The 25,708-nt window shown below is 32.7% G+C and overlaps 1 pseudogene across 1 annotated transcript in view; it reads right to left on the bottom strand.

Annotated features, from left to right (window-relative positions):
- Positions 1-14,872: 14,872 nt before the first annotated feature.
- The window catches only part of LOC143235631 (hemicentin-2-like), a 133,220-nt pseudogene continuing 122,384 nt past the window's right edge, over positions 14,873-25,708 (bottom strand). Inside the window, exons 13-16 of the transcript XR_013019341.1 lie at positions 17,102-17,135; positions 16,535-16,644; positions 15,865-15,964; positions 14,873-15,255 (exon numbers count right to left, since the gene is read on the bottom strand). The product of XR_013019341.1 is annotated as a hemicentin-2-like (transcript). The remainder of the gene's footprint in view (positions 15,256-15,864; positions 15,965-16,534; positions 16,645-17,101; positions 17,136-25,708) is intronic.

Here is a 25,708-nt window from a genome sequence, read left to right as displayed (position 1 = left end):
TTTGTTTACCCTTAATTGGAACAAAAGTTAATCATAACTATTCTATCCACGTCATTATTTCATGAAGAACTAGGTACAGATTTGGCCATCTGGTAGCGAGGGTTCTGTAGATCTGAGAGCGCGGGTTTTGTATATCTGGTAGCGAGGGTTCTGTAGAACTGATATCGAGGGTTCTGTAGATCTGGTAGCAAGGGTTCTGTAAATCTGGTAGCGAGAGTTCTGTGGATCTGGTAGCAAGGGTTCTGTAAATCTGGTAGCGAGAGTACTGTGTATCTGATATCGAGGGTTCTGTAGATCTGGTAGCAAGGGTTTTGTAGATCTGGTAGCGATGGTTCTGTAGATCTGGTAGCAAGGGTTCTGTAAATCTGGTAGCGAGAGTTCTGTGGATCTGATACCGAGGGTTTTGTAGATCTGGTAGCGAGAGTTCTGTGGATCTGGTAGCAAGGGTTCTGTAAATCTGGTAGCGAGAGTTCTGTGGATCTGATACCGAGGGTTTTGTAGATCTGGTAGCGAGGGTTCTGTAGATCTGAGCTGACAAGGCAAGTTGGAATTCCTTTTACAGAACAAAATATTCTAAGCATTTTAAGTTGTGGATGCGTTACAAAAAAAAACAGTCAATCCATTAGTGTGGATAGTATGTAGTAGGTTGCTATTCACTCAATGTCTTCCCTGTGGTTAATAGTTTAAAATTATGAACCGTGGACGATATTCTTAGTAGCTTTGTCATAAGTACAATATATATTTATCAATAACTAGAGGCTATACAATAAACAGGTAGAGCTGATACAAAATAAACCACATCAACAAGTGAAGAATAATATGAATCGTTTTTGGGTATATCAAAAAAGAAGTGAGTGACCTGCGTCTGTTATCAAGATACATATAACGCCTTATGTTAACAAAGGTGGATCTGATAGTTCGTGAGATATTACATAGCAATAAATCTTATACATTTTGTATTACAATTCTTTCTTCACTGACCGTATACTAGTGTTTCTAATAACAATAAAACATTATCACCTCTCGACTGACCACCTCGTGCTCCGTACGCCAGTGACGACAAAATAGTTCTTTAACACCAGAGTTCAAGAATTAGGTTAGGAATGCGACCCATAAGGTGTCCGATGAAACGCTACGTATATCAATCATTTACAATATATATCTAAACCGTTATATGATATAACGACTTATGTTAGAGAAAATTGACCTATGAAACGCTACGTATATCAATCATTTACAATATATATCTAAACCGTTATATGATATAACGACTTATGTTAGAGAAAATTGACCTATGAAACGCTACGTATATCAATCATTTACAATATATATCTGAACCGTTATATGATACAACGACTTATGTTAGAGAAAATTGACCTATGAAACGCTACGTATATCAATTATTTACAATATATATCTAAACCGTTATATGATATAACGACTTATGTCAGAGAAAATTTACCTATTGGCGGGTGGTTTCTGATATATTAAACCATAATAACGCTGATATTATGTTATTTGTAGAAATAGTTATTTACTGGCCCTATACCTTGGTTTTCTGAAAGACAAAAAATAATACCATCTCGATTGTACACAGATTCCAATTCCACAATCCATAATTCCAAGAATTCTGGTGACGTTTTTAGTGAAATGCCACACTCATAAGTTCGGTTTGGAATCTGGTCAAAATGTGGGATATCCTCAGTTATCAGTTTTTGAATTGGTGCACATCTACTTTGCACATGCCTGCTGAGATATTGATCATTACTCATTATATTGTGGGGTATTAATAATATTAATATCTTACCCATTTCCTGACTCGACGTACATAATCCGGAACCTTACATAACTAAAACATGGGTTTCGGTTCGAGTTTACAAATTATGAAGTTTCACCAAGAATATTACTCAAGAAAAGTCAGAAGTACTTGTTACATTACACAACTAAGTATTACTTAGGAGAAGCACAAATTTTCCCTTTGTTTATAATTAAGGCGTTCGAATCATAATCTGAGGGTCGCTGGTTTGAATCCCCGTCGCATCAAACATGTTCGCCCTTTCAGCCGTGGGAGCGTTATAATGTGACGGTTAATCCCACTTTTCGTTGGTAAAAGAGTAGCCCAAGAGTTAGCGGTGGGTGGTGATGACTAGCTGCCTTCCCGCTAGTCTAACACTACTAAATTAGGGACGACTAGCGCAGATAACCCTTGTGTAGCTTTACGCGAAATTCAAACACAAATTGTTTATAATTTGGCCATTTTTGTATACAAGTCTACAGAATGGTTACCTGGCTTTAAAAAAACTGATTAAAACTAGAAATGAAAGTATTACATAGTTTTCTAAGTGTTTAAAATACAAATCAGATACTGATGTGTATCAGTAAAAAGTAAGCGTATATTATAATTAAACAATTTAACATGCTACTTATACAGATAAAAGTGGAGCCAATTATTTATTTTCAACGTCATAATGTGATGATCACTCTTACTGTTTCATTAGAATAGTCCAAGAATACTAGAAACACATTGGGGCTAATCTTCGATGTAGTTATTTTTAAAAAATTTTCATTACAATTAATCTAAGATACGAATCTTATGCTATATATTTATTTCTTCTAGAATATATTCTGAGCATTTCTGTAATATTTTCCAAAAGTATGAAAATAAAATTGGTCAGTGAAAGTGTGCTTTTTTAATAGTTGTGTTTTGAATTTCGCGCAAAGCTACACAAGGGTTATCGATGCTAGTCGTCCCTAATTTAACAGTGTAAGACTAGAGGGAAGGCAGCTATCATCACCACCCACCGCCAACTCTTGGGCTTTTCTTTTACCAACGAATAGTGAGATTGAGAGTCATATTATAATGCTTCCACGGCTGAAAGGGAGAGCATATTTGATGTGAAGGGGATTTGAACCTATGACCCTCAGATTACGAGTCGAGTGCCTTAACCACCTGGCCCTGCCGGGCCAATAGTTGTGTTAACAAAATTGATTGAAAACACAGTTTCAGTCTATCTTCTTATATTTGAATATCTTACTTGTTTAAGAGGTAAACGTCAGATTTTTTTTTAAAAAAGGAGTAATAGATGTAACCAGTATTTTATTTTATATTTAATACAAGTAGTTTTGCCCATAATGGATTAAGACCTAGAACCTATTTCGTAGCAGATAATCGACCTTCAAATACACTGTTACCGTGACGCTCAACACAAGGAAAGCATATTTTATCATCATTGGACTACACTTTGTTCCCTTTTAATCTAGTATTTGCTAAAGGAAATTTCGAAAACATTATTAAAATTTCAGTAGCAAGTAATAATCCGGTCATGATGTTGGAACGTATGAGAAAACTAGCAGATGTCATCTTACATCTCCATAATTTATTTTATAGTTGTTTTCATATGAAAATCAAAAATATTGGTCATGCTATTTATTCAAGTTGATATTCAAATGAAATACTTGTATTTTTTTTTCTTGGACTATTGCAGAAACGAGCGAATAGATGTAACTCAAAATGCAAAACTATTTGGTGATTTATTTAAGTTATTATACTAAGAATACACACACACGTGTGTGTGTGTATTTTAGACGTATGTGGAGTTTCTACATTCTTAAAATTGTAACTAGCATAATATCAGAGAAATGTTGTTAGTGGGACTCATTTGTTAACTTTGAAGCTACACAATTACAATAAATATCTGCGTGACCAGCACGTGGCCACTCAATTTCACATCTTGTTCAGCTGGTTTTGGAAATTTGTCAGTTAATCTACGCATAATTTTTCGTGTTTCTTCATTAGATGCTTTTCTTCAAATAAAACAAATCTTTATAATTTCAGTAAGAGATAGAGAAGTGAAACCGACAAAAATATGCACAGGCTCATAAATACAGAGATAAGTGTATGCTTAAAGAAACGTACACGGTTTTCGAGAAAATGTTTACATTAGTGATAGAACTTAGATTAAAATACCTATTATATTGTCTGAATCTTGTAAAGAAGACTTCTTATTCACTTTGAAGCTTAAAAAACAAAGAAATATAGCTACATTATTGTCAAAATACAAGAAACACTCAAATAAATGTTATTAAGATGGTTGTTGGTTATTTAAGTTAAAGAAAATGTAAACAGTAATGATGTAATAGGTAGCCTTATTTAACGTTTGTGAATAAGAATTTTTCACGTGCATTTTCCCATAATTATGGTCAAATTGGGTATGCAATACAGGAGGTGGACAAAAAGTGACACCCCTTGAAAATGTCGTTAATTTATTATTTTTTATTAGATAACATAAAAATATATAAAATTTTGTTTTTTAGAACGCCCTCTATAAGCTCTGTTTAAATATGATCTCAAATCCTAATTTTAACTCTGACTTTAGTAACTATGTGAACTTTTCATGATTTTAGTTACATATTATCACACAAAGTGTTGTACACCTGCTGTTGTTTCTTAGATTTCCTTATTCCAATTAGCCTACAAAATGATCAAACAAGTTTCTCTGTTATACTCGAACGTAAGAAATGAAACTCACAATAACACAAACTAGTTTCACAAGTTAATATTTAGTCAACATTATCTTATAATTCAGTACTGCTTCACTCCACGTGCCATACTTTCAATGAGTTTGTACAGATGTTCCTGAGTGATTAACTGTAATCCCTCATTTAGTACTTTAATACGTTCATCTTCAGTGTGTGATTGACTTGCTATCTTTCTTTAATCGATTTAACCCACCCCATAAAGTTAGAATCGGATTATTATCAGTTGATTGACGTGGCCATTACGCAACATCAGTTCTCTAATTTCTATGATATCCTTTAACGACTGGACAATTACGTCTGTTCATTTAGTTTCTAAATAATTTAGTGCATTTAATTAAAGCTACACAAGAACTACTTTACTTCATTTACATAAATCTGTAGGTAGCTAGCATAAACAAATATTCAATACGTGAATATATATTTTTCTACCCAACTTAGGACAAGCAACATACAATGTTATAACTTTCACAACTTAAAGAAATTTTCCATTGACCGGTAGGCATACTGATCCGAAGGTTAAACATGTTTAACAGCATCCATAACAAGCTTTAAAAACATACAATGTTAAAAAAACAACTGTCAGAGTCTCTGCTCGTTTCTTGAAAACAATAAATGCCAACATGTATGAAAACAATTATAGATGAAATGTAAGTAAATATGCAGCGCCTTGAAGACAATTAATTTCTTAAACAGACATTAATTTCACTGGTAAGTAAAGTAAAATTAAACTACATATTATTAGGTCTATGGGGAATAACGCATGCTTCATTAAAACAGCCATTAAAAGTAATTCTAGTTACCTACTTAATAGTTCGTTATATGTTTTCTTGTCGTCTTGTTCTTATATTAGACTATTCTTCATGGTTCTTGTTGGTTTCTTCACCGTGTTTCTTACTCGCTTAACATATAAGAGTTTAATCACATTTCCTGAATGTTTCACAACGAAGTATTAATGTGAACCCTTCATATAATTGCAGAATGGAACCAGTGAAAATTAACAGCCAGGGTTGAAATTTAAGTGTATAGCTCTAATACAAGCGAGACATTTTAAATTCAAATAGTTTAGTGACATTATAGTCTATAAATATAAATCACGTAACTGCGTAACTCTTCTTTGTGTCAAACAGTTTAAGTTATTCTTAAATGTTTCTGATACGAAGTTTCACAAATAATCTGTAATGATATTTATGTTTCTACTTTATACTTACATTAAGTCTACTAATGCAGTAATGTTACTGTGTCTCACTTATCCTTATGTCTTATTAGCGTATTCACTCTCGCCGTTTCTGTTTTATTGAATTACTACAGTAAAGACCGTAACTTCCTCAGGTCTCGAAATATCTTTTCATAATGTCTTTAGATATATATGATTCATGAGTAATAATTATAAGGATACAGTGCTGAAAGTGAATTTTAAAAAAATATAATGATTATTTTAAGATATGGTTATGAATTTTGCTCAAAGCTACACGAGGGCTATCTGCGTAGCCGTCGATAATGTAGCAGTGTAAGACTAGACGGAAGGAAGTTAGTCATCACCACCCACCGCCAACTCTTGAGCTACTCTTTTAACAACGAATAGTGAGATTGACCGAACATTATAACGCCCCCACGGCAGATAGGGCGAGCATGTTTGGTGTGACGGGGATTCGAACCCGCAATTCTCAGATTACGAGTAAAGTGCTTTAACCACCTGGCCATGCCGGGCGCACAACCCTAACGCTGGGAGAGCAGTCTCACACTTCAATAAATTGGTTGTGCTCTGTCCACGTTAAAATATAGTTACCTTTTTTTAGCAAACTGTACCCTTTGCAAAAAGAGAAAATTAGTACTGTTTTTTATCTCTGAGAAGAACAGAGCTAAAGGCATTTCGATTGAGTTCCAGATACTTGTCTGAAAGACTTATTCCAATGTAGTGTGACAGCGACAGTAAAAAAACAAAAAAAACGTAGTTACGCTAATTACTATGTAAATAATTATATAATAATTCAGTACATTTTCTCATGTGTAATTTTAACACATTCTATTAAAGATAATAATATTTTTGTGAAATATCTTAAGGCGAAAGTAGCGTAAGTTCTAAACTGAATGACAAGTTCATGAAACATTAATGTGTGTGAAGGTTCTCCTAGTGTCAGATAAAATATTCGTTGATTATAAAACTGGCACATGTGAAGGTTTATCTTTATTTAGTTTTTCTAATTATAAAATATAGATGTGAAATTTCTAAAAGGAAATTGCATAGCACTCAAAAGTATGAATTAAAATGACTGACTGAAAGGGGAAATATATATGTTGAGTGAATGAAAGGGGGAATATATATGTTGAGTGAATGAAAGAGGGAATATATATGTTTGAGTGAATGAAAGAGGGAATATATATGTTTGAGTGAATGAAAGGAGGAATATATATCTTGAGTGAAGGAAAGAGGGAATATATATATTTGAGTGAATGAAAGGGGAATACATATGTTTGAGTGAATGAAATGGGGAATATATATGTTTGAGTGAATGAAAGGAGGAATATATATGTTTGAGTGAATGAAAGAGGGAGTATATATGTTTGACTGAATGAAACGGGGAATATATATGTTTGAGTGAATGAAATGGGGAATATATATGTTGAGTGAATGAAATGGGGAATATATATGTTTAAGTGGATGAAAGGAGGAATATATATGTTTGAGTGAATGAAAGGGGGAATATATATGTTTGAGTGAATGAAAGAGGGAGTATATATGTTTCAGTGAATGAAAGGGGGAATATATATGTTTGAGTGAATGAAATGGGGAATATATATGTTTCAGTGAATGAAAGGAGGAATATATATGTTGAGTGAAGGAAAAGGGGAATATATATGTTTGAGTGAATGAAAAAAGGAATATATATGTTTGAGTGAATAAAAGGAGGAATATATATGTTGAGTGAAGGAAAAGGGGAATATATATGTTTGAGTGAATGAAATGGGGAATATATATGTTTGAGTGAATGAAAAGAGGAATATATATGTTGAGTGAAGGAAAGGGGGAATATATATGTTTGAATGAATGAAAGAGGGAATATATATGTTTAAGTGAATGAAAAGAGGAATATATATATTTGAGTGAATGAAACGGGGAATATATATGTTTGAGTGAATGAAATGGGGAATATATATGTTTGAGTGAATGAAAAAAGGAATATATATGTTTGAGTGAATGAAAGAGGGAGTATATATGTTTGAGTGAATGAAAGAGGGAATACATATGTTTAAGTGAATGAAAAGAGGAATATATATGTTTGAGTGAATGAAACGGGGAATATATATGTTGAGTGAAGGAAAGAGGGAATATATATATTTGAGTGAATGAAAGGAGAATACATATGTTTGAGTGAATGAAATGGGGAATATATATGTTTGAGTGAATGAAAGAGGGAATATATATGTTTGAGTGAATGAAAGAGGGAATATATATGTTTGAGTGAATGAAAGAGGGAATATATATGTTTGAGTGAATGAAAGGGGGAATATATATGTTTGAGTGAATGAAAGAGGGAGTATATATGTTTCAGTGAATGAAAAGGAATATATATGTTTGAGTGAACGAAATAGGGAATATATATGTTTGAGTGAATGAAAGGAGGAATATATATGTTGAGTGAAGGAAAAGGAGAATATATATGTTTGAGTGAATGAAATGGGGAATATATATGTTTGAGTGAATAAAAGGAGGAATATATATGTTGAGTGAAGGAAAAGGGGAATATATATGTTTGAGTGAATGAAATGGGGAATATACATGTTTGAGTGAAAGGAAAGGGGAATATATATGTTTGAGTGAACGAAAAAGGAATATATATGTTTGAGTGAAGGAAAAGGGAATATATGTTTGAGTGAATGAAAGGAGGAATATATATGTTTGAGTGAATGAAAAAGAGGAATATATATGTTTGAGTGAATGAAACAGGGAATATATATGTTTGAGTGAATGAAATGGGGAATATATATGTTGAGTGAATGAAACGAGGAATATATATGTTTGTGTGAATGAAATGGGGAATATATATGTTGAGTGAAGGAAAGAGGGAATATATATGTTAAGTGAATGAAATGGGGAATATATATGTTTGAGTGAACGAAATAGAGAATATATATGTTTGAGTGGATGAAAAGAGGGAATATATATGTTTGAGAGTGAAAGAAAAGTGAATATATATGTTTGAGTGAATGAATGGGGGAATATATATGTTTGAGTGAATGAAAGAGGAATATATATGTTTGAGTGAATGAAAGGGGAATATATATGTTTGAGTGAATGAAATGGGGAATATATATGTTTGAGTGAATGAAAGGAGGAATATATATGTTGAGTGAAGGAAAAGAGGAATATATATGTTTGAGTGAATGAAAAAACGAATATATATGTTGAGTGAATAAAATGGGGAATATATATGTTTGAGTGGATGAAAGGAGGAATATATATGTTTGAGTGAATGAAAGGGGGAATATATATGTTTGAGTGAATGAAAGAGAGGATATATATGTTTGAGTGAACGAAAGAGGAATATATATCTTTGAGTGAATGAAAACGAGGAATATATATGTTTGTGTGAATGAAATGGGGAATATATACGTTGAGTGAAGGAAAGAGGGAATATATATGTTTGAGTGAATGAAATGGGGAATATATATGTTAAGTGAATGAAATGGGGAATATATATGTTTGAGTGAATGAAATGGGGAATATATGTGTTTGAGTGGATGAAAGGGAAATATATGTTTGAGTGAATGAAAGAGGAGTATATATATGTTTGAGTGAATGAAAAGAGGAATATATATGTTTGATGAAACGAAAAGGAGGAATATATATGTTGAGTGAATGAAAAAGAGAATATATGTTTGAGTGAATGAAAGAGGGAATATATGTGTTTGAGTGAATGAAAGGGGGAATATATATGTTGAGTGAATGAAAGAGGGAATATATATGTTTGAGTGAATGAAAGAGGGAAAATATATGTTTGAGTGAATGAAAGGAGGAATATATATGTTGAGTGAAGGAAAGAGGGAATATATGTTTGAGTGAATGAAAGAGGGAATATATATGTTTGAGTGAATGAAAGGGGGAATATATATGTTTGAGTGAATGAAAGAGGGAATATATATGTTTTAGTGAATGAAAGGAGGAATATATATGTTTGAGTGAATGAAAGGAGGAATATATATGTTTGAGTGAATGAAAGAGAGAATATATATGTTTCAAATTATTTATCATTGTAATAATTATTTTGAAGGACTATTTCCTCATTTTATATATAAGAAACATACGTTAGAAAGAATGTATTTATTTGACAAAAAGTTATCAATATAGATGACATCCATATAAATATTTATAATTATTTATATTGCAATAACAATAACCTAGTACATCATTGTTGTTTCCCCGCGATGGACACAGGAGATAGCGCGATGTGGCTTTGCTATATAAACACACACAAGTTCTTTCTTCATATTTGCCAAGTCCAACGACATTTAACCGCTGAAACAGACTAATTATGTGAGGAGAATGAGTTTGTTCGTTATAATTATGGTAATTATTTCCTTTATTAAACATTATATGAAATTTTGTTGAAGAATAATGGAACAGATAGACTAAAGAACCAAAGACTTGTAGTTTAATTAATACTACATTTTGTTGTAGATGGAAAATTATAATAATTTAAGAGTTTTTACACCGGTTTTCCAGCAGTAAGTTTAAAGCCCGAGATTCAATTTCCCTCCGTGCATGGAGCTTTTGTAGTCCATTTCTTTAAAACACTCCGTTTATGTGTCTTTTACTTATCCCTCAGTGTTTTCAATTTCTATTTTCTTAACCACTTATCCTTAATAATATACGAAAACCATGAACTTTACTAATTCAACTTATATTAAAATAACACATTTTATGAGTGCAAAAATACATTTATATTATTCAATTATTATTTTAATATTTTTAACTGAATGAAACGTGCTTTATGGCCGGGGTTCCTAAACTTTGCCAACCTGCAGACCCCTTAAACGTCTTTACTGTGTTGGCGAACCACCTTCCATTAAAAAGTTTTTATCATGTGTAACTGGTGTACCATACACGTATTTACTATCTTTACAGTTTGATTCTAATTTTAAGGAAAAAAAAACTATGAAAAGAGATTTAAATATGGAAATTTTAATAAAAATCTCGTGACATACTTTAATGTGAAGGATAATACTGGTTTGTTGATACAATCTGGTGAATTTCATGGTCAATGTCTGACAGTTTCAAACGAAGATCCACATATCTTATTTCTATACTTCGAATTTATATGTGTCAGTCTAACAGTAAATCAACTGTCTTGTTTTGTATTACTGGTTTCTTTATTTGATTGACAAGCAGTGGTGTATAATGTTAATTACAATTATTAATTTGTACTTTATATTTGTATTATTATATTATGTTTGTAATGACTCAGCATTTTATTTCATTCGCTACTCTTTCAGATAACGATAATTCATATATATGGTGTATAATTGCAGACCTACAGGGGCCCACGGATCACAGATTGGAAACATTTGCTTTAGGGCAAAGAAGGACATGTATTTCATAAAGACTGGTTTTATTATATTCAGTCATAACACGTGTTGATCAGCGTAAAATACTTCATCCCTCAGATTACATCAAAATTGTTTATACAGGTTGGATGTTTGACTTGTTTGTTTTGAATTTCGCGCAAAGCTGCACGAGAGCTATCCGCTTTAGCCGTCCCTAATTTGAGCTACTCTTTCACCAACGAATAGTGGTATTGACATTATAACGCCCCCATGGCTGAAAGGGCGACCCTCAGATTACGAATCGAGTGCCTTAACCACCTGGACAGGCCAGGCTTTAGGTTGAAATAAGGAGTAAAATTATATACGTAGATTTTTCAATGTAGAGTCCATCTTTTCAAAATTTTTCAAGATATCATGAAAGTTACCACTTATTGACTTTGTTTAGACTCTAATTTCACACCTTCGTTAATTTATCTAAGATTTAGTAATCTAACTTCTCCAAAAATGCGCTTTTAGTTCTTTTTTTACATTTTCAAAAAATGAAAAGCGTAATGAAGTAAGTCTCCAGTTTTTAGTTGATGTCTTATTAGATATATTATATAGAAGATAGTTATATATCTCAGGTTCGTAGCTTTTCACAAGTGCATATTGCATAATTAATGTATGAAGTTTAAAAAACAGCATTAAGTTATCCTTAATTATTATTCAAAAAACTTTAAAGTAAAAAAGCCAGTTTTAATGACCAGATAATTACCTATTAAAACACATCTGTAAAACTCACATTAGGTGATGTATTTCATAAAAAAAATTTTCTGAAAACAAAAAGTTTTCAAACGATGTTTATAATTGCTAGGTAGTTTCATCAGATGAAGAAATCTAGACTCGTTTCCAATTAATTTTTTTTTTGTTTCTTACAGGTCTTTTGAGGACTTTCTTTACTAAAAAACATATTTATATACTCCAAATTCTGCTACATAAAATACGTAAAGAACAAGAGTAAAACATGTTAAATACATTCTATTGACAAGAAAAAGAAAACCTTGAATTCAGATCATAAATAAATCTACCTGCAGAGGGTGAGTCTCTACAGCTTAGCTTGTTGAAGTTTCACGCTGACTGTAGTTGTGACTTTTTGTTTGTTTTGAATTTCGCGCAAAGCTACACGAGGACTGTCTGCGCTAGCTGTCCATAATTTTACATTGTAAGACTAGAGGGAAGGCAACTAGTCATCACCACCCACCGCCATCTCTTGGGCTACTCTTTTACCAACGAAAAGTGGAATTGACCGTCCCACTATAATGACCCTACGGCTGAAAGGGCGAAAGTGTTTGGTGCGACGGGGATTCCAACCCGCGACCCTCAGATTACGAGTCTAGTGCCTTAACCAACTGGCCAGGCCAGGCCGGGCCGACTTTTAGAATGACTTGAAGTTTCATCCAAATGATTTACTCTCGTAATAACTTCAAGCTTAAATAAGTAGAATAATAACATTATTAATTATAACATTTACTTTCGCATAAATTGTTCAAATATTTCGTTTAAAATAATCTTCAAGGTTTATTTGGTTTCAATTATTCTGCCCTGTTATTATATTTAAAGATTAATATGAAATATTAGGTATAATATGATATAGAAACATATTAAATGTTGGTAGGCAGAATGAAGTGTAGAAAGTTACATAGTCATACAGCGGTCAAGGGAAGAAGACAACAGTGAAACGAAAAAAGTAACAGTCATACTGATGCAGTAAAATATGACTCAAACAGTCAAGGTCAATCGCAGGCATAATGACGACTTGGAAAATAAAGTTCCTGTTAAACCAATGGAACAGTGTATAACTGTAGGTTTGTTTTAAAACTATCGTCCATATATCAGCCTTCGGTTCTAGTGTTAAAGCTAACATTCATTAGCGCATGACAACACCAAAACCCAAATTACAGATCGTTGACGTAATAGTAAGTAATTACGTTATAATGTTGACGTAATAATGATATATTGCTAATTAAATTTCCATTTTAATAATCAAGTGATACTAAAAATACGTCATTAAGAGCATGGATGGTTTCCGGATATATCGGCTAGAAAAAAATAATTCTGATTAATAATGTAGTTGCGTTAATTGTCGGTTTATATATTAATATCTTTGTTAGAAATGTGATAAACAAAATGCAGGCAGAAAAGAGTAATATAGATGTGGGACATTGTGGTCTTAAGCACACAAATCTCACCCTCTATGTTTCTATTTTTCTCATGCGAGACTAGCGAATTGAAGGTTAAGACTGATAGACGGTGTATCCCCACCGCAATGTGGGTCCTATTTATCAATCACCTCCAAAACCTAGGGTACATTTTATAATCTACATTATATCTTGTACCCGAGGATCCTTTCAATTAGTGCAGCATTTTAATCTATTTTTTCGGCTTGTTTTTTAAGCTACACGAGAGCTGTCTGCGGTAGCTGTCCCTAATTTAACAGTGTAAGATTAGAGAGAAGGCAGCTAGCTAGTCATCACCACTCACTGCCAACACTTGAGCTACTCTTTTACCAAGAATAGTGGGATTGATCGTAATATTATAACGCCCCCACAGCTGAAAGGGCGAGTATGTTTGGTGCGACCGGGATTCGAACCAGCGATCTTTATATTACGAGTCGAACGCCTTAACACACTTGGCCATGGCGGGCCTTTTCAACGAAGTGGCCAGGGATAACTATGGATCATATCAATATTGATATCTTAAGCATGATATGCTGATATTTAGGAAGCCCTTACTGCTTGTTGGAACCAATGCTTCGTATGTAATATCAACCAAAACTTACGAGCTGAATGACCAAACATTTGTACTTGAAATCATACGACAGAATCTTCCAAACTCGATGATTGAAATGAGTTGAGATGAGGATAATTTGTAACAATAGTTTTATCTTGGCATATCAAAAGTTTATAAAAAAAATAATAGTTTTGTGTAGTTTCTAGAAAGTAGAAGCATTTATACTTCGACATATTTCATTATTTATAAAACGTAGTTTACAAAGTATTAAAAACTACTTGTATAAAAACATAGAAATATTCAAATATTAGGGTGTAAACCCTCTTTATCTATTATTATTACTTCATATGTGTCCAGCAATTATGAAAGAGCATAACTTATATTAATTTATACCCTTACAGTAGCATATGTGTTTTTCCCTCAGCATATATTTTTTTGTTCTTATACTAAGATTTGGCATAGAGAATAACAACTATTTACGATTACTGCACTATTAAAACCGTCTTGCAAATAACTAGAAAAATAATTAATTTTTTGCAAGTGTAAATGGCTACAAGATAGACAGAGAGTATTAATTACTGGTACCTGGAATTACTATAAAAATTGTACTTTAAATTTACCCTATAATAGTTTTATTTCACGACATGATAAACTACGTTCTACAAACACAAGTCTGTGTGAATTATAACATATTTTATTAGTATAACAACATTTTTAACTACGTTTCTCGAGTTTTAAAAGAGCAAAACTAACGTGCGGTTTCAATTACAAATTTGAACACGTTATTTATTTGCGAAATTATAGTTTTATTTAGTGTGTGTAGATTCTACAGATTTTTACACTAAGATTGAGCACTAACCAAGAACGTAAAAACTATTGTATTGTTTTGTTAGCTCATAGTGATTGTTAAGTTTGTGTAGCAAATAAAATTATTCAAGTTATTTCACAAGATTCTGATATTTTAATATCAGACGTTTTTATTCTGTGTATCAGTGATGAAATAAAATATGAACATAAGACATAAACATATTATTTTTTATTATTTTCTTGGGCTGAAATACACTTACATGTTTTAGTTGTAGCTTCAAAAATGTCAAATATTTATTTTTCCGTTCCGTTATCATTGTTATTTAAATAGGTTTCTTTACGCTCTTGTATTCTATCTTCAAAAGACATGACTTTTTTAAATCATTCGTAAAGAATTTCCTTGAAGATTTAAGGAGTCAAGTATCTAAAAATAAGTGTTATCTCTCATAAAAAATGCCCCAATTTTTACTCAGACCATTCCTTTACCCAAAACTTTAACAGTGACTTTTGTCGTATGTGTACGGTTAGGTACTGAAAATCACCTTATATCATGATCAGGACAACCCCAACATCCTTGATGTAAGGTGTCAGTCAGTTCTGGAGAAGAAACGGTATCTTGTTAGTATACGGCTCGTTAGTAAGTTTTATAATTACACTGACATAAAAGAAGTGGAGCTTCTCTCTTACTTAAGACATTTCAAAAACATTTCTGTACTTTTGAATTAATCTGTATAAAAGTAAACCTGAATTCATAGAATATTTTAAAAATATCTCACTACAAGTTAGAACATAATAATCAGTGATGACGAGAAAACCCACATAAAAAAAATTCTCAACCCAAACCAGCCGTTTTTACGTATATAAGTTAGAACATTTGTTTCTAAGATGTGACGACAATTCGAATATGTTGAAACCTTCTTCGGACATAATACTTTATAGTAATTTTGAAAACAATCGTATACAGATATTTTTAACTTCTGTCTTATTTCCTGAATATTCTTGTTTCAAAAGAATTAATATCACCACACAAGTTTTTACAAAGTATGCATTTTTTAAAACTTTAACATCAAATTAGCAGATTTGTTATTAGTTATTTACCTAAAACACAATAACAGTGATTTATTACACACCATTCACTAACTGCATATCGACAGATTTGTTATTAATTATTAACCTAAAACACAATAACAGTGAGTTACTACCTACCGTAATCCATGTCATCTGCGATCGTTTCCATTTCGATTAATAGGGAAGTGTAGAGGGCGTCCCACGCGATCACCAGTTACCAGTTCGGTACAGTTGAGATCTGTTTACAGTAACGTACGAAAACCTTTTTTTAAAATCATGTAAGTATTACTCAGAATAATGTGTTGTTTTTCTTCATTAGTAAAAACAATACAATACAAAGTTACCACGAACTGTTATCATATTATCTTCTACATAAATGCGATATACGTTTGGCGAAAGAACAATAACTGAGTGAATATTTATATATATGCAAGGTATCCTATGAGTGAATATTTATATATATGCATGGTATCCTCTGAGTAAATATTTATATATATTCATGGTATTTTCTGAGTGAATATTTATATATATGCATGGTATCCTCTGAGTGAATATTTATATATATGCATGGTATCCTCTGAGTGCATATTTATATATATTCATGGTATCCTCTGAGTGAATATTTATATATATGCATGATATCCTCTGAGTTTGATGCAAGATGCCGAAGAGAAGAAGATAAACTGACCATTAGAAAGCTGTTTCAGTGTAGACTCATAAGTGTCTTTATGTATAGAAATATTAGTAGAAAACGAAGTGTGGAATAAGTGAAAATTTCCTTCGTAATACTAAGAGATATTTTTCATACCTCCAACAATAGGTTTCAAAAGGGGACTTCCATCGGGTTTATCAAGGATCGTCAGAAGAGGAGAAGCGCCCCCTGGGGTGTCGTCAACAGTTAGCTCTCTTCCCTCGGGCCTACTTAGGAAGGAAATGTTAGATTATTCTATTTTTCTTTTTAACTTGAAATATTCAAATGACACAAGCACTGTTGAATGTTTATTTTTAAGTAAAAACTCCTGCATTATGAAAACATAAATCATTTGAACTCACGAACAAAAGAATGTAACATAAAAAGAAAAATTTTAAATTTGCTCTCAGGGAACTTATGTAATGTACATGACAGATGACATATAAATGACTATATTGCTATTATTGTAGTCTGAAACCAAACGTTTAATATATCTATCAGTTTTTTTCTATTTTTTTAACAGCAATAGCTCTTAAAAGTAGTTTGTTAATTATGCGCTTTAACTTGGTTTTGAAAACAGAAAACGTTCAAAACCAATACAAGAATAACACAATAGAAAACCATGTTTTATGATTTTTGTTTGACATTTCACTAATTCTAATCTAACATGTAAATGATACCTACGTTTGTCGCTGCATTAGTTCTGTCTTCTTGTTTTCTAGGAAGAAAATATACTATCTTATTAATAATATATTCAGTAAGTACCAATTAAAATATAAAATATTAATATTAAAATACTAAACTTGTTTATATTAATATTAAAATATTAAAGTTGTTTATATTAATATTGTTTATGTTAATATAAAGTTTTATACCAATATTAAAATTGTTTATATTAATATTGTTTATGTTAATATAAAGTTTTATACCAATATTAAAATTGTTTATATTACAAACACTGTAAATAACTTCACTGCAAGATTCCAACTGAGCATTCAGCGAACTGGCTTTATAAAAACTATAAATGTACTGCTGCATCTACATTACAATATTGAACGATTCTACAACTGATATAGACCCTACATAACAATAATGAATGGTTCTAGAACTGGATATAGCATCTACATTACAATATTAAATAGTTCTACAACTAATATAACATCTACATTACAATATTGAATGGTTCTACAACTAATATAACATCTACATTACAATATTAAATGGTTCTACAACTAATATAACATCTGCATTACAATATTGAATGGTTCTACAACTGATATAGCATCTACATTACAATATTACATGGTTCTACAACTAATATAACATCTACATTACAATATTAAATGGTTCTACAACTAATATAACATCTACATTACAATATTAAATGGTTCTACAATTAATATAACATCTACATTACAATATTAAATGGTTCTACAACTAATATAACATCTACATTACAATATTGAATGGTTCTACAACTGATATAGCATCTGGTTATTCTTTTTATATTTAAATGATGTAGTGTAAATAGATTATGACAGTTCTAATAGAAAACAAACTTCCAGAAACTCGAAGTGTTGGGAAACGTTTCAGTATGAGATATCTTGTCTTACGTTTGTATATCAGTAGCAAGAGACGTTTTATTTTACTTTTTCTTGCTCGCTCAGTACTTTTCTATATAATGTCTTAGTGTAATGTTTTAACGATAGAATAGTTAGTCGAAGTTTCTGGACAATAAGAAGAGTTTTCTAAAACAGGAAGTGAAGTGATTTTAAAGTGTATTTTTTTCCACTTCCATTCCCAGTTGCTCAGCAGCAAACCTGAGGTCTTATCATGATAAATATCAAATTTCAATAAACGTACTTGTTTGTCTTAGATCTTCAGATAGCACTTTGTTATAATAATGTTATACTCGTATGTCCATTTTTCTTCAACTTTATTAAGATTTTAGTTAATGTTATCAGGAAATAACCCTAATATAAACATAAAAAAAAAATATATTTTTTACTACATCAATAATATATAGGAAAATTAGGCTTAGGACTAGTTTAGATTCTTACTGGCATCGTATTTTCTCATGCAATTCACTGTCTGTTTATTTGTCGACTCTTAGATCTGATCTGTTTTCATCCCATTGGTCGTCTTGTCTTTTATATATCTTTCTCCAAACTACATAAACACACCCGTTTTCCTAACATCATATTAAACGCTTTATAAATTTAAGGGTTATCATAGCTTCCAAATCCTCAGAGCCTAGAAAGACAACCGATCTTCCAATAATTATTTAATAACTTAGAACTGTAATCCACTTGGTCCTCTAGGGACTGACCAAAGTTCTCACAAATCTCAACGTTAACTGATTCTTGTATAGAACTTTGTAATACGTCTACTCTCATTGCATTTTACATGAACTAGTTTTACCGGTAGCACTATACGCTTCACTGTCTTTGTCTCAGTATTTCACAACTTCGCTGTCTTATATATTTTCTCTTACTTTATCACGGTTTCGATGAGACATTTACCAAAACTCCCATCTTGTAGTTGACATTCAGTCACCTATTCTCGATGTATATTCCCTATTATACAAGAAGTTAAAAATTAATTATTTGGATTGTTTACATGGTGGTTAATTTATCCAATAAATTCTTTCCTTGTTCAGTGTTTACTCTAATATCATTTATAAACAGCTCTATTAGCGAGGTGATACTACTGCTTCTGACGTATTCCACAATCCGAGAGCTTCTACCTTATTATCAAATAAAACCGGATTTCAAATACCATCCGCCACCCGTACTACACCCCACCTTGAGAAGCTCGACGTTCTAATGTACGCTCTCCTGATGCAAGTCGATTATATTTCATTAACTCCTTTGTCACAAGAGTTTTCCAACTACTAACATCTCTTAACGAATTCACGACTTGCCATTTATTCCAACTATTTATCTGATTTGGGTGTGTATGTGTCTTCAATATAATACACAAAAATATCACCTCTTTCTATAATTTTCATATCTGTCTACTTGATCACATGTAAAATATTTTGCGAAGGTTTTAATATACTTACTTACTCACAAAATCACTGTGTGAAAAGGTTTTCCTTACAATTTTCACAGATCGCTGATGTAGTTTTACTTACTCGTGGTAGGTATTTATACTAGCTTCATTTTCCACTAGATTTAAACCTCTGTGCAACCTCGTCACTACATATTCATCCGCTATAAGAATTAATGTCTTACGTGATTTTATTGGCTTACTGTCATTTAACCAAATTACTAAATGTTTTGGAAGGTTCGTCAAAATTTGCTCTTGCAACATCAAATCTATAACCTCGTCAGCGTCTCCACTAAATTAAGTTTAAATCCTCCAAACCATTTAAATAGTAACTAATGTAATCCCGTTCTATACTCTTTAAATGTTTCATGTGAGATTTTTATAACTATGAATTTTTTGCAACAAGTCTCAGACTTACGTTATATGTCTTTCAAATTGTTGAATTTACTATATCATACAGAATACATCTACATCATACAGAATACATCTACATCATACAGAATATATCTACATCATACAGAATACATCTACATCATACAGAATACATCTACATCATACAGAATACATCTACATGATACAGAATACATCTACATGATACAGAATACATCTATATCATACTGAATATATCTACATCATACAGAATACATCTACATCATACAGAATACATCTACATCATACAGAATATATCTACATCATACAGAATACATCAACATCATACAGAATACATCTACATCATACAGAATACATCAACATCATACAGAATACATCTACATCATACAGAATATATCTACATCATACAGCATACATCTACATGATACAGAATACATCTACATCATACAGAATACATCTACATCATACTGAATATATCAACATCATACAGAATATATCTACATGATACAGAATACATCTACATGATACAGAATACATCTACATCATACAGAATATATCTACATCATACAGCATACATCTACATCATACAGAATACCTCTACATAATACAGAATATATCTACATCATACTGAACATATCAACATCATACAGAATACATCTACATGATACAGAATACATCTACATCATACAGAATATATCTACATCATACAGCATACATCTACATCATACAGAATACATCTACATCATACTGAATATATTAACATCATACAGAATATATCTACATGATACAGAATATATCAACATCATACAGAATATATCTACATCATACAGAATACATCTACATCATACAGAATACATCTACATCATACTGAATATATCTACATCATACAGAATATATCTACATGATACAGAATATATCTACATGATACAGCATACATCTACATCATACAGAATACATCTACAACATACAGAATACATCTACATCATACAGAATATATCTACATCATACTGAATACTATTTCAGGAATAAGCTAGCTCACCATATTCTGTGGTTGTCATTCCTCTATCCTCGCTAATTTACCAAAAGCACAGTATAATGAACCTAAATTGTTTTCGAACAAATTAGCTAACTACACATAAATGGCTCTCTCATGCATGTTAGCTAGTTTTTCTCCAATAGCTCTTAATTTCACATCTCTAATGTTGTTATTTTTCTCCAATGCTTCCTAACTTCACATCTCTAATGCTGTTGTTTCTTCCAACAGCTCCTAATTTGACGTCTCTAATGCTGTTATTTTTCTCCCACATCTCCTAATTTCATGACTCTAATGCTATTGTTTTCCTCCAATATCTTCTCATTTCACATCTCTAATGCTGTTGTTTTTCTCCAACATCTCCTAATTTCACGTCTCTAATGTTGTTGTTTTCTTCCAATATCTTCTCATTTAACATCTCAATCTTGTTGTTTCCCTCCAACAGTTCCTAAGTTCACATCTCTAATGTTGTTGTTTTTCTCCAATTCCTCCTAAGTTCACATCTCTAACGTTGTTGTTTTTCTACAACAGCTCCTAATTTCATAACTCTGATGTTGTTGTTTTTTCAATGACTCCTATATGTTATACCTTGTAATCTAGATTTAGTTAGAAACTGATTTTTTTATCTATGATTTTCAGGGATAATTCATGTGAGTTCAATTTCTTAAACAAAACACAGCACAATTTTTGAAACTGGTAAGAATTAATAGAACCAATATCAATCCAATATAAAAAAATAATAACAAAAAGCAGTCTCTTTCCCAACTTCACTGATTCACCTGGTTGATCCCTTCCAACAAAAACCAATCCTTGGCTTTTATTGGTGTTCTTACAGCTTCAATTGTTTTTCATTATTGGATTTCTAGTCCCTCAAGAATTTGTTTCTCATCTCTTTATCGTAGATCACTTCATGAGCCATTTTCTTAGAGATCGATTTTGTGATGATGTTATATGAGAACGTCACTTACCTCTGCCTCATGTCAAATTTGAAATGTGTTTATTAATAACACATACTAATTTATTCTCATTGTTATTAGCGCCATATTTTCCTTCGGCTCTTTTTTTATTCGTTATCGTATTTCCTATCTCTTTTTCTACGTTTTTACATTTTATGTCTGTCTCCAAATCAAGCCAACACACCTGTTTTCCTAAAATCGTCTTATAAGCACAGGCCCGGAAAGGCCAAGAGGTTAAGGCACTCTACTCGTAATCTGAGGGGTCGCGGATTCGAATCCCCGTCACACCAAACATGCTCGCCCTTTCACTCGTGGGGCATTATAATGTGACGGTCAATCCCATTATTCGTTGGTAAAGGAATAGCCCAAGAGTTGGCTGTGTGTGGTGATGACTAGCTACCTTCCCTCTAATCTTACACTTCTAAATTAGTGGCTTCTAGCGCAGGTAGCCCTTGTGAAGCGTTGAAAGATATATATAAAACAGTTAAAACAAACCTAAATTAGGGACGGCTAGCGTTTGTTGACCATTTCATTCCAAAACCATGGGCATTAAATATGGAGTTGGTTTTCCTTTTGCTGCTATAACAACCTTCATTCTTCTGGAAAGGCTTTTTACTAAATTTTGGAAAATGGCTGCGGGGATTCGATTCTATTCAGCCACAAGAGCATCAGTGAGGTTAGGCACTGATGACGGGCGAGAAGGCCTAACTCGCAGTCGGCGTTCCAATTCATCCCAAAGGTGTTCGATGGGGTTGTGGTCAGGGCGTTGAGCAGACCATTCAAGTTCTTCCACACCAACCTTGGCAAACCGTGTCTTTATGGACCTCGCTTTGTGTATGGGAGCACTGTCATGCTGAAACAAGAAAGGGTCTTTCCCAAAATGTGTCCACAAACTTAGAAGCACACAATTCTCTAGACTGTCATCGTATGCTGAAGCATTGATATTTCCTCCACTGGAACTAGAGAACCTCGCCCAAACCATGAAAAACAGCCCCAGACCATTATTCCTCCTCCACCAAACTTTACAGTTTGTACTATGCATTCGGACAGGTAGCGTTCACCTGGCATCCGCCAAACCCAGATTCGTATGTCAGACTGCCAGATAATGAAGTGTAAGTCATCACTCCAGAGAATGAATATCCACTGCTCCAAAGTCCAATGGCGGTGTGCTTTACATCACTCCAACGCATGGCATTGCGTATGGTGATCTTAGGCTTGCGTGCAGCTGCTCGGCCAAGGAAACTAATTTCATTAAGCCCCTGATGAACAGTTTTCGTGCTGACGGTTCTTCCAGAAGCAGTTTGGAACTCGGTAGTGAGTGTTGCAACTGTGGACATACGATTTTTATACGCTACGCGTTTCAGCGCTCATCAGTCCCGTTCTGTGAGTTTGTGTGGCCTACCGCTTCGTAGTTAAACCATTGTTCCTCCTAGACGTTTCCAATTCACAATAACAGCACTTACAGTTGACCGGGGCATCTCTATCAGGACAGAAATTTGACGAACTGACTTGTTGGAAAGTTGGCATTCTATGACAGTGCCACGTTGAAAGTCATTGAGCTCTTCAGTACGACTCATTCGACTGCCAATGTTAATCTACGGAGATTACATGTCAGTATGCTTGATTTTATGCGCCTGTTAGCAATGAGTATGGCTGAAATAGTTGAACCTGCTAATTAAAAGAGGTCTCCACATACCTTTAGCCCCGTAATGTATGTGTATGAAATAGTTTTCCCAGTTATCTTGCACATATAATCTTAATAATCTTAATAATAAATAATAATCTTAAATTCTAAAGTATGAATATAAAATCATATATAACGTACCAACGGCAATACTGTTACTGTAAGATCATTAAATTAAGATAGAAATTGATTGGTTTGAACTTCGCGCAAAGCTACACGAGGGCTATCTGCGCTAGTCGACCCTAATTTAGCAGTGTAAGACTAGAGGGAAGGCCGTCACTATCCGCCGTCAACTCTTGGGCTACTCTTTTAAAAACGAATAGTAGGATTAATCGTCACATCATAACGCCCCCACGGCTTAAAGGGCGAGTATGTTTGGTGTGATCGTGATTTGAACCCGCGACCCTCAGATTACAGGTCGAACGTCTTAACCCCCCTGGCCATGCCTTCCCATGATAATACATATGCGATATGTGTAATGATATATTTGCGATAGGCGTTAGTAAAAAAAAACAAAAAACAGAATAGTTAACAAACCTGCTCTTTATCTTTTCCGTTGATAAATAACTTTATGAATTTACGTCAAAAAACTTCGGTTACACAAAAAATCGCTTAGCAGCAACTTAGTCTTAATTGTTGACTATGGTATTATTTTATTGTTAAGCACAAAGGTACACAATTGGTTGTCTGTGCTGTTCCCACAACTAGTTTTGAAACTCAGTTTTTAGTAATGTAATTCCTCTAACCGCTGAGCTGCTTAGAAACTTGATTTCGTTAGAAGTATAAAAACGATAATTATTATTTTTCAGAATTATGATGACCTGTGTTGAATGATAAACTTATGATGACCTCTGTTGAATGATAAAGTTATGATGACCCCTGTTGAATGATAAAGTTATGATGACCTGTGTTGAATGATAAAGTTATGATGACCCCTGTTGAATGATAAAGTTATGATGACCTGTGTTGAATGATAAAGTTATGATGACCCCTGTTGAATGATAAACGTATGATGAGCTGTGTTGAATGATAAAATTATGATGACCTGTGTTGAATGATAAAATTATGATGACCTGTGTTGAATGATAAAGTTATGATGACCTTTGTTGAATGATAAAGTTATGATGACCTTTGTTGAATGATAAAGTTATGATGACCTGTGTTGAATGATAAAGTTATGATGACCCCTGTTGAATGATAAACTTATGATGACTTGTGTTCAATGATAAAATTATTATGACCTGTGTTGAATGATAAACTTATGATGAGCTGTGTTGAATGATAAACGTATGATGAGCTGTGTTGAATGATAAACTTATGATGAGCTGTGTTGAATGATAAACGTATGATGAGCTGTGTTGAATGATAAACTTATGATGAGCTGTGTTGAATGATAAACTTATGATGAGCTGTGTTGAATGAGAAACGTATGATGAGCTGTGTTGAATGATAAACTTATGATGAGCTGTGTTGAATGATAAACTTATGATGAGCTGTGTTGAATGATAAAGTTCCATCACATTCGTTTTGCTGACAAACATATGATCGTTTCGCTCTTCGTCTAAGTTTTGCGCTAATTCTCGTTTATTCATATTTATTTCATATACGAAAGACTGAGAAAAATTAGTTTTAGAATAGTTTAAAGCTTGCATTTTCTTACAAAAGAATAAAAACAGAAGAAGAAACTATTGAAACTTGTTTATTAGTTGTTGTTTTTTTATTCAGAAAAGTTATCTAGCCTAAAAGTCCCTGGTTTTAAGTCAACAGCACCCACCAACAACTTAGAAGTTACTATAGTCTGACGGAATAGCTGACTATTACTCTTATAACGTGGATTAGGCAAAGCCTAATGTTTGCGTGCCAGACCGTTACCTCGTGGTAGGCTACAAACGTGACGGTCAAGTTTTGCCATTGAATTAGATAGATCCAAGAGTTAGTGGTGTGCGCATGTTGACTAGCCTAGCTTCGTTCTCTCTATTATATATGTCCGAAATATGGGACGGCTAATGTTTAGCTTTGTGCAAGCTTTCAAAAGAAAGGTTACTTATAGCGTTTTTCATGACCAAATATTAAGTTATGTATTAATTTTAGTCTATTTAATAATAATAAATACTTTGAATGAGAATGTTTAATCGGCCCAAACTATTTAACTAATAGTAACTGTGTGTTTTACTTTA

Source organism: Tachypleus tridentatus, chromosome 12 (assembly GCF_004210375.1).
Source record: "Tachypleus tridentatus isolate NWPU-2018 chromosome 12, ASM421037v1, whole genome shotgun sequence".
NCBI lineage: Eukaryota > Metazoa > Arthropoda > Merostomata > Xiphosura > Limulidae > Tachypleus > Tachypleus tridentatus.
Note: the sequence above shows the minus strand (reverse complement) of the source record. Positions and strands in the feature narration are given on the sequence as shown.